Genomic DNA, 11,402 nt, shown 5'->3' with positions numbered 1-11,402 from the left:
CCCGACAGGCAGCCTCATCCCTGTCCCCATTTCCTCATTCCCATCCTCAACCCATTCCCCATCTTCTCTCCAAAGAGCTGTTGTTTGATCCCTCTCCTTCTAGCCCTCCCATGCATCTCTAGCCATCCCCACTGCCCCTGTCCAGCCCTTCACCACCCTTCTTGGGGCAAGGCAGAGCTAGGACTGCAGGACCAGCCTTGAGCACCCCAGGTCCAGGCACTGACCCACGATCCTGCATCAAATCCCAGGGGGTCAACCACTGGCAAGGGAGAGGATGACACAGCTGGGCAGGAGACACATTGTCCTCCCTCACCCCTCTTGCACCACAGCTCCTCTGGTCCCTCTGCATCACTGTGAGGCATCAGCCAAGGGATGTGCTGTCCCTGGCAAGGGCTGTGTCAGTTCTGGTGCTTGCCAACCACTTACAGGACCACAAAGCATCACCACAACCCCTGCCAGCATCAATTTCTCCTGCCGCAGGGTCGGGTGGCCTCTCTCAAGACTCCTATGAGCCCTCCAGGAAACATCCTGTGGAGAACAAAATTAGATGTCAAAGAGCAGAAGGATTTGAGCTCTGGCAGGTCTCCAAATCTGGGAAGGAGAAAAGCATTATGAAAACACTCATCAGAAGGCAGTGAGAAATTAGATGTAGGTCACTTGAACCCCAGCCCTGAGGAAAGGGGTCAAGCCCACAGGGTAAAGCCCAGCTGGATGGGAGGAAGCCAGCAGAGTTTTTTGGAGGTGGAACCACTCAGTTTGTTAATTTGATTACATCCTCCGGGCTGGGCTTTTCCTTTGCTTGGGATAACAGATCTGGACCTAGTGCTCTATCCCGCTCAGTGGGTGCTGCTGTGCCTCTCCTTCCAACCCCACAGAAGAGCTCAGGCCTGGATGTGATGCTCATATTTTGGGTACAGACCACCCAGCTGGCAGCACTGTCAGGGGCTTTTAACAGACAGAGCACAAGAGCTGCTTGCCCAGAGGATGCAAACAGGTTGGGCACTAAGGACATGGTGCAGTCCTGGCACTGTGGGTCTGCTCTGAGCAAGGGGCAGTATGACGTGAGCCACCTTTCAACACGTATTCTCAGGATTGGGGGGTGGTTTTCTGCCTGCTACTTGACAGCCTGTTGCACACACCCAACTTCCACTTTCAAAACCAATTTGGTTTTGACTACATTGTCTCAAATGGACCTTGTCTCCCAAGAGGAACTTCCTTTTGAAATCGGTTTCCTGGAGCTCTTGGGCATTTGCAAGATGTTTCACTTTTATATCACAATCTTTAAAGAGCCTTTAGAAAAGGATGTGAGGCAATGGATAGGACCCCATGTGCAAATTAAGTTATCAGCATTCCTTGTGTTTAACTGTGGAATAAAAGTCCGTTTTTGCTTTCAGGAATTGGGAGTGGCTGCATGCACCAACTGAGCTCACAAAATGTTTTGATTACCTGGTCCTGCATATTTTGGACATGCTGCTGAGCAGGTTAACTGATGGGTTGACCTCTTGAGATCTTCCAATAATGTTGCAAATGTTTTTTGAAAGAAGCACAGCATCTCTGGAGATGAAAAAGAAGCATTTATTGGTTTTGATGGCTTACATGTGTGAGTGTTCACTTTGAAAGTATGGGATGGGATAGGTTGACTCCTAATAGGATTCTGCTTTCTACCCTGAGATATCCTGAGTGAGTTATTGTACCAGTCCCGAATCCAGCCCTGGAGACTCTCCAAAGACAGCATCTCCTTGTACATCCCCCTGGAGGTCGCTCCATCCCGGTCCGTAAAGCACTGACTAGCAGGTGACTTTATTCTCCCCCTATTTCCAGCTCCAGCTTACTTTGGACAGATCAGCATCCTTGGGAGAGCTGCTTGGGACATTTACAGCCTGGCTGGGCGGCGGCTTGCAGTTCAGAGTTTACACAAACCCGGGCACGGTCCCAGCACTGGGTGCTGATTCAGGCGCCCGCCCATGCGGTGCTCGCGCGTCACCGGATCACACGGACCCTGCAGAGCAACTGTGCTGACATTTCACACAGAGCAGCAGCCGCTGCAGCAGCCAAATCGTGGGGGCTCGAGTCCTGAAGGGAAGGGGGTTTAAACCTTCCCCTCTCCTGACCCCAAGCAAACACAACGCAGTAGGGTTGTCCCAGCTGGCGACGTGTTTGATTCATTTTCCTGAAGGGAGACCACTCCGGATCGCTGCACAAAGAGGCTCTGCAGCCCTGGCTCAGCTTCCAGTGCCTGCAGAAGGATCAGCTCCCAGGAGTCCCCCACGACAGCCTGTAAGCACCCGCCAGGCACCACCAGCACCCAGGACTCTGGTGGGTCAAAGAGCTGATGTGGAATAACAATGCCTCCTGTGCTTCTGCAGAGAAAAAACCATCTTCCACTGCAAGCAAAAGCAAAGTGTGAGAAGCAAGGGAGACTCCCAAGGGGGAAAGGCACCCTGCTGCAGCTGCTGAAGGAGAGCGTAACAGGAAGGAGATGCTGTAAATCCTTGCCCTTGGCTCTGTGGGCAGATTAATGACTGTTCCAGCTTAAGACAAGGATTCATTTGCAGCCCGGGATGGTAAAACATTGGCACAGAAAGGCTTTTATTTCTTTTTTTCCTACCCAGGCTGTCAAAAAGCTCCATTATTTGTTACTTCACCATATCACTACATGGTTTTTCATCCTGTACCTCACTGGGTTTTCAGAGCTGCTGGCTTCTCACCATCCCAGCCCCCTTCCCAAGCGTATGTATCTGTACTCCCCTCCTGGGAAGCCCTCTCTTCCCTGAGAAGTGGAAACTGCAAATGCCACAGCACCACCTGCCTGCAGCAGAAAAATGGTCCTTTCTGCTGCAATTAGGCTGATGCCCCAACTCCTCCCCCAGCATGTGAACAGATGCTCCTGTGTCTGCTCTTCCTGGCCGTGTGTCCATTTCTGGGAATTAAAAGGCACAGCCAAAAGCCATAGACCTGTTTATGACTTGTACAAATGTGATAAATGACTGCTGAGAAAACATCTCTGAGCTGCTCCTCGCCTGCATCATAATAGGTTGATGCTTGGGAACAGTTAATTAGCTGTCTTGACTTGTTTAGCTCGATAGGCCCAGACATTTCCCTAAGGTGATGGGGGATTTATGGCTCCATAATGCAATAATGTTTGGTAAGTATCACAGTTTGGGGTAGATTTATGTCCCCTCAGCAGTCAGAAAGGGATTTATAGGGCCTGCCAGAGGTAGAGTTACAGGAGGTGCCATCAGGGACACAGAGATCACTGCACCTTCCTGCTCAAGGACAATCCCTTGGAGAGGCCAAGTCCTGGAGTGTTGTAGCCTGCTGCCATATTGCCCTGCTAATGTTTTTCATTAATAAACCTAAACACGAGGGCTAAGGGAGCTGCCTGACGATGGAAAGCATTTTGGAATGTGCTTCCCTCCTTCCTGCTCTGTGACAGGCAAGGAAGGGCGGCATGGGACCCACCATGGCCCAGCCCCAGGAAAGAGCCCATCCCCATCACCCACCTCGTTCACTCTCTGGGAAGATGCCAGTGGGGACCTTGCTGCTTCCTTGCAAAGGATCGCAACCAGCCATCAGTGAGAGCCTGAAAGTAACAGCAGGATGCCTGGAGCAAGGATGAAACCCAGGAAGTAGCAGTGGGAGTACAGGACATCCACTTCCAAGAGATGGAGAAGGACTATATATCCCAAAAGCACTCCAAACATTTCACAGCTCTGCTGTTTAAGTGCAAACTATAGGAGTTTGGGACAAGCTGCATCACAAACAAACATAAATTCAGTGTTGCAGGTGGCTTTTCAGAGCAGTCCTGGTCTGACAGGTCCACTGTGTCTGGCCTTTCCCAGGGGATGCTGGCTACGAACAAATCCCCATGTCCAGCAAGTTCAGGAGAACTTTCTCTCCACTGGGAGAGCTCTGGAGCATTGATTTTCTTTGAACTTCAACAGAAAATGTCCTTTCTAAGACAAACCTCTTTGGGTTGAAATTGTTCCCTCCTGGGTCTCAGCCTAGATATACATCACAAACAAGATTCATGTGATTAAAATAACTGTATTAAAGTGATTCATACTCCAAGAAGCAGGTGCTGGAGGGAGAAACAAGGCTCCAGAGCACAGCATTGGAACTGCTGACCTGAAGAACCAGTGCTGGGAGCTGCATCACCTTTCCTTTCCAGCTCTCATAGAGACTGAATAAAATGGGGCAAGTTTGATGAGAATCAAATTAGCTTTAGATGTTTCACTCCTGGCAGTTATCAGAATGAGTCTGGTCTTTATTTGTGCTAACAACAGCACAGGTTGTTCTGTAAGGAAGAAGCACCATGATCAATTCAGCCTCATCAAGAGGAGACCAGGACATGCTCTGGCTAATCTATTCAAAAACCCTTTGGCTTGAGAATAGCACTCACTAGTTACAGAATTTTTCAGATACTTAGATACCCTTCACTCAGATGTCAGAGCTCACCTGGGAGGAAAAAACTCTGTTGTGTGACTGAGTACATCCACACCACATCAGGATGGATGCACGCATTCCTGAAATGATGAGAGATGGAATAGAGCAATGCTCATCTCCTATGAATGACCAAAAAAACCAGTGAGAGGGTATCAAAAAGTTAAAATCTCTCTCCCTGCTGCCCAGTTCTTGGATCAACTGCTCTGAGCAGGCTCTAGCAGCAGGAGGAGCAGGTGCTCTCTGGGATCACAAATGACACACTCTGACACTCAGCTCCATCCAACTAATCGTTTTCATGGGAATTGCCATTAATAACCAAGGGTGTGTTCTTGTGCTACTCATTCATAACAAGACACAGAAACCCTGCTGCCATCCTGGCCAGTACACCAGCATGTTCAAGCTTTGCTTTTTTAATGACCCATACCTTGACAATATCCCAGGAAAAACAAGCACAGGCAGCATCACACAGCATCAAATAAACTGTGAGTGTTAAAACTCATTGAAATAGTAACATGTGAGTGCATAAGAGTTTTGGAGGAGGTTTTCACATGCTCAGTCTTCTCTTGAAAGATGTTGGATGTATTTATTCAGTGTATTTTTTGGCCAGGAAAAACTTTTTTTTTTTTCTTTTCTTAACAATTCCCTCCAGTTCATTTTTTTTAATGAAGAAAGGTGGACAAAAAACACAGACAGAAAGCAGCATTATTGTTCAGCACCTTCTCCCTGTTAGTTTCAATAAATCCACCACATGCAACAAAATTCACTTTAGGTTGCACATATGCAGCAATGCCACCTCCTGGAAGGAAGAGCTGTTCTGTGGGACTCACCTTTGCATGAACAGCTTCCTCGGGTTGTGTGCAGGGGTATCCACACCCTCCCTGTGCCACCTCAGTCCCTGCACTGGGACATCAGGGGCTGAAGATTGACCACAGCATGAAGGCTGTGCCAGGGTTCCCATGCAGGGCAAGGAGAGCACCCCTCCTGCCACCATTAGTGGCCTACAATGTGTTTTTTTTAATTAGGAAAGTAATAACTTTGCTGATTTTTCTATTCTAATGCTCTTTCATTCTTGATAACTACTCTTACTCTAATAAACAGCATCGCAGCCCAGGCTCCAAGGCCAATAACTGTTGATGGGAAATGTTTTATTTCGTAACAGCAGCTGCAGCCAGCAGAGCACATGAGAACACTTTTTTTTTCCAGGAACATTGGAAGATGCTATTTTTAACTGTTCTCCCCCATATTCCTGGTGCTTGGATACAAGATGCACCAGTTGGAACACAGAACACATTGCAACAACATGGAATGTTTAACTCCATCTGTGCCATGGGGAGAGGATGAGCAGGAGCCCCAGTATGGTGGGGGGGCAGTGGGATGACCATGCCCATTGTAGACCAACTTCTTTGCTTTCCATCCATCTACAGCTTCACTGCACCAAGACCATCATCATCATCAGGACATGACATGACACTCTGTGTGCCCCAAAATACACTTTTTGGTGCGGGCTCTGGGCCAGCAGTGGGAAAAGAGCAGGATTTTGTTGTGCTGAGCACTGCAGACATCCAGAAAGGGACATGAGAGCTTGGGCACAGAAAGAGGTGTCCAGTGAGGATGGCCACCAGGTGGATGCGAGTTGCCCAGGTGTCACCCAGTGCATCCCCCCCATTTGCTGCTGTCCTTCTGCCCCACTGGGAGGGTCCTTCCCCTGGAACAGGGAGCAGACCTCATACCCACCATCTTTTCTACCTTGTCCCCTTTGGGATGGTAAAGCCCTATTCAGTGTCATGGCTTCCATTCCTTAGTGCAGCACAGATCTACCAAAAAACCATACCTGGCAAGGCTGGAGGGGCTCCAACAGAAGGCTCCAGGTTGGGTTAAGAGCTCCCAACACAGGCACCAGAGACACTGCAAACCCAACAGCATTAACACAGACAGAAAGTGGCATTTAAGTGCATAGTTGGTTGAAATCGTGTTCTTCAGAGTCCAACAAAAATAAGTTCTTAATAGGCGTGGAGCTAAGTGGAGTCACCCAGAGTTATGATTTCCTTTCAGCAGATACTTCGTCTTCAGGCTGTCACTTTCACTCAGGCCATGATTAAAACAATAAACCCTGGAGAAACCACCCTGCCCCCCGTCAGCAGCTGCTTCTCCTCCACGTGTGGTGATGGAAGCCATTCATCACTAAAAAAAAGGGAGGTGAAATCAAAGACAGATTATTACTATTTATTATTCCAAGATGCCATGTTTGGCCAGCAAGCTGTCCTTGGTAAAGTGAGGCTGGCCACAGCTGCCCTCCACCAGATGCAGACTGAGGAGGGAGAAGTCACCCTGTGGTGTTGGAGATGCATCAGTGCTGCATCAGGACCTTCACCTCTGGCCTCTTGTGGCAGGAAAGCCATTGTATTGGAAGGATTCTCCCTCTGAAAATCCTCTTGGACATTTGCATTCCATCCGTGAAACCCAACCTTGACAAACATTTTGCAAAGGGAAAGAAAAAGAAATAGTATTATGCATTGCCAAAATAAGCAGTTAGCACATCACCATGACTCCCAGCCCAGGTTCCTCTGCTTTTGGGCAGCCCAGTCTCCTGGGTTTCTGCTCTTCCTGCCCTGAGTCTCAGTCCGGATAGCACTGTGAGGTCATTGTGGCCTTAAAAGAGCTGGGTGATAGGCATGGAGCAGGGACATGGGTTGTCCTTGAATTTGCAAAGCTGTTTTGTCTGAAAGCCATTGTATTGGAAGGATTCTCCCATTTACCTCTGAAAATCCTCTTGGACATTTGCATTCCATCCGTGAAACCCAACCTTGACAAACATTTTGCAAAGGGAAAGAAAAAGAAATAGTATTATGCATTGCCAAAATAAGCAGTTAGCACATCACCATGACTCCCAGCCCAGGTTCCTCTGCTTTTGGGCAGCCCAGTCTCCTGGGTTTCTGCTCTTCCTGCCCTGAGTCTCAGTCCGGATAGCACTGTGAGGTCATTGTGGCCTTAAAAGAGCTGGGTGATAGGCATGGAGCAGGGACATGGGTTGTCCTTGAATTTGCAAAGCTGTTTTGTCTGTGCACACAATTCCTGTGAAGATCCACTTTCTGGGCTGACCCCAGGGCTCACTGTGCAGTCAGAGGAGACACCTAGAACTGGCCTACAACACAGAAAACAGCCTAGGTCTTGCCAAGCTCAGGATATGGAGCATCCCACTTGGATGCTTCACTTGGGGCACAAAGACAGACATTGCTGAAATGCAACAGTCTTCTTGGAGTGTGTTTTCCCAAGGCTCAACATGTTCCACTTCAGCAAGGCTGGAAAATCTATCGTGTCAGCTCTCCTGCCATGCCTGCGTGTATTTGCATTTTCCTTGCAGTATTTTTAGAGATTTCCACTCCTCGGCCTGATTTGGGACAAAGTCAAATATGTAAATCTTGGAAGCTGCCACAGGAAAAGAAACTCCATTTTTCAACCAGCTTTAGATACAGCCTTCAGCCACGGCAACAAATCTTCTGCCAGCCTGGAAAGCTGTACTTGCCTCTCAGATAAGGACTTAACATGGTCCAGAAGGTCTTTGTCCTGCAGCCAGTTCAGGGAGGTGCTGCTGTCCCACCCCTCCAAGGATGGGCTGGAGATTCCCACAAGATACTGGTTTGCTGGTGGGAGGCAACAGCAAGAGGGGACACATGGCAGAGTTCCCTGGCTCCTTGTCCCATCCAGTCCTCATGAGCCAGATGAGAAAGAGCTCAGCTCTCCTCCAAGATATCCCAGTTCCCTGAGAGTCCTGTATCTACAAGACTCCCATCTTTTTGCTGAGGCAAGGGAGGAAATGATGGGGCTGACTTGAAAATAGTTCAGTTCCCAGGTCAGAAGTAGGACCAGCCTCAGCTCAGCCACGTCAACCCACATGTCTGCTGAAGACTCCCCAGAATAGCTGCTCCAGAAACCATTTCTGCCTGCACTGCTACAACAGTTGGGCAGTTCTGTGGGGTGCAGTCAACACCAGCTGTGGGAGTCACCTCCTTCCAGTGTGGAATGGACCTGGCTCATCCCCTGGTTGAACATGCTGGTCTGTGCTGAGCCTTCCCAGGCAGGACAGCTCTCACCTGAGCTCCTCCTCTGGGGAGTGAGAAACCCCCATGGTCCCATTCTCACCTTGAGGAAAGCTCACCACCTCCTCTGCTCCTTGGGGGTGGCCATGGAGAGCGCTCATCTCCTTCACACAGCAGCTTTTTGGGCAAGTGGGACCAAGCCCACCACCTGGCCACTGAAATGTGGTGCTTGGTGGGGTCCCAAGATGGGTTTATAGCCTGGCTAGTTTTAGCACCTCCCATTCGAAAGGAGGGCTCCACCTGGCCCTGCTCTGAAACCACCTCTGGGCTGGAAAACAGCGGCTGTGAGACAACCTCTGGCATCGCTTGGACAGGCAGAGGTAGCAAGAAAAGGAAAACAGTGTCTGTCCAAGCCTGCTGAGGGACTCCAGCTAGACAGAGAGCAAAATTTGGCCAAGACGTTGGAAAGAGTAACTCTGATCTTAAAAAAGTTATTTAAAAAAAAAGGGATGAGACATTGTAAGGTGCCGGTTGCCATTTGTCATCCTTCAGCCTGCTGTTAACTCCCACAGCACCTTTCCCTGCCATGGCATGGAGCTGTCAATCCCCCTGGCCACCAAAGTCACTTGAGCTTTATTTTCACAGCTAGAGACCTTGGGGCCCCATCCCAGTACTGCCCTCAGGACTCCCAGTGTGTGGACTGGGAGACTGCAGGGAAGGACAAGGCACAACCCAGCCCCATCTTGGAAGGAGACACTCCCTTACCTTTCAATGTTATTTCAGGATCAACACCTGGCTCTTGGATGACACCACAGCCTTCCAGAGTTCCCCCACCCAGGGTGCTCTGATCCCAGCAGCCCCAGAGATGCTCTCCTACCCCACAACAGCCATCAGAGGCATGGAAGGAGGTTTGGACACAGCATATGATCCTCTCCAGCACCCCAAAAGTGACTGCTGGCCTGCCTGCCTTCCCTCCCAGAGACTTTTTTTGCAAGACCTGATTTCTGAACCCCCTTGAGTGTACACTGCATATGTTGACCATCTGCTGGTAGAAGACACAGGTCCTCCTGGCTTGTGAAAGGAGATGGGGTTTCTCCACTCCTTCTGTTCTCCTGAATTTTGCTGCTTCCCGAGCAGGCAGAGACACAGAATAACCCACTTGAGCCACAGCTGGCTGAAAGGCATTGTTAGGATAAGAAGATGACAAAGTAAGAGGTGTTTTAGGCAGCTGAAGGGCAGAAAAACAACTGGTGGGAAAGCTGCAAAGGACAAGAAGGTGAACCCAGGAGCAGTGCAGAGACCCAACCAAGCTGCTGGGCATCTGCCCCTGCTCACCTGGGATCTCACTGGAGGGGCACAAGGGGAAAGGGTGAGCAGTAAAGCCCCCATTGGCAAACCCTCAGGCATGGAGATACCCAGGGGCTTTCCTGTCACTGAGACATGAGCAGGAGATGTGGCTTTCCTATAAAGCAGAAGCCCCAGTCCATTAGGTGTCTGCTCCCATGGTGGGAACACTACAGCTGTGCAGTGTATGGTCAGGAGATACCTGCAGAAGCTGGGTGAGGGGAGGCTGCCACACCCTGCTTGTGCCCTAGTTTTTAGTGATCCTGCTGGACAATCCCAACTGAGAGCTGGAGCCATCAGGTGAGGAGTTACAGCACAGCAGTGCCAGGCCAGGAGATGGACACCTGCCCAAATGCAGCTCAGAGGAGCTGGCTGCAGGTCTGGATGGACATCCAAAGCTTTCCTGAACTCACTCTAAACCACTCTAGTCTCAAAATCAACTTGAAAGTGATGCTATTTACAAGCCTACTTCTTTTGGCAACCAAGAAATAATAAGCAAGAGGGTGATATTATTATTATTTCAGCTTCAGAGGAGTGAATAATCAGCTTTGCAAGGAATGCAAGCTTGGCTGACTGCTGAGGGCCTTGCAGATATACCCATCTCCCCTTAGCAGGGTCTTTCTAGGGACTGCCCTGCTGAAATTTAACTGCCCATGGAGGGTCAGAAGCCAGATCAGCAGGGAAACAGGATGCCAACTCAGACACACTCCAGATTCCCAACAGTTGGCTCTAATCTGAATTAATGACTTAGTAACAAAGAAGGGAAGTTGCAGAAGGCCACCAGCCCCAGACCCCCAGCATCTCCCCCCACCCAACCACAGCTCCGAGCAGAGACCCAAGCACTGAGCACAACTCACCAATTCCAGCCCAGCTCCGTATCTCCAGGAGGCAAAAACAGCCCTGCAGCACTACTGCCACCCCTACTTTAACAGTCTTCACTAATTAGTCCTGAAGACCCTCTGAGCTCCTTCAGACCACCTGCCTTGCTTTGCAGTGGAGGGATTTTCCTGCTCTGTTCACTCCTGCACAGGTGATGGGACTCAACCCTTTAGCTCTTGTCATTCCTTGCTTTCCCTCCTTCCCTGCTGGTCACCCATCCCCAGCACCCACATGGGGATGTCTATCCCTCCCTCACCTTCCTTCTCTGAACGGAGACCCCTCTGCTCCCCTTCTGCCCCATATTCAGGCCCACCTGGTGTCTCACCAGCCTGGTGGGGTATAGGGAGCTGCAGACAAAGCCATGGGTGTACCTTGATTCTTCCTGAACATCATCTCTTCTAGGAGAAGGCTTTGTGGATGTTTCCTGCCTTACATTGCTGCTGAACATGCAGCTGCCTCTGCTGGCAGAAGGATCCCGTGGTTCAGGCAGGGGTCTGGACCATCTTTGACTCTATGGCTTGTACATGCTGCAGAGGGGTCCCTATCTCTGCAAGGGTCTCTCTGTGGTCCCCCTGATGAGCTGCACAGCAGCCCCAAGCCCTGCTCCACTGGCTCCAGTCCCCCTGTTTTCCCCCTACTCTCCAGAGAGTTCCCAACCCCAGCCAACAGTGTAGGACACCTCGGGGCAGCAACACG

The sequence above is a fragment of the Corvus brachyrhynchos genome, unplaced genomic scaffold (assembly GCF_000691975.1).
Source record: "Corvus brachyrhynchos isolate BGI_N302 unplaced genomic scaffold, ASM69197v1 scaffold101, whole genome shotgun sequence".
NCBI lineage: Eukaryota > Metazoa > Chordata > Aves > Passeriformes > Corvidae > Corvus > Corvus brachyrhynchos.
Note: the sequence above shows the minus strand (reverse complement) of the source record.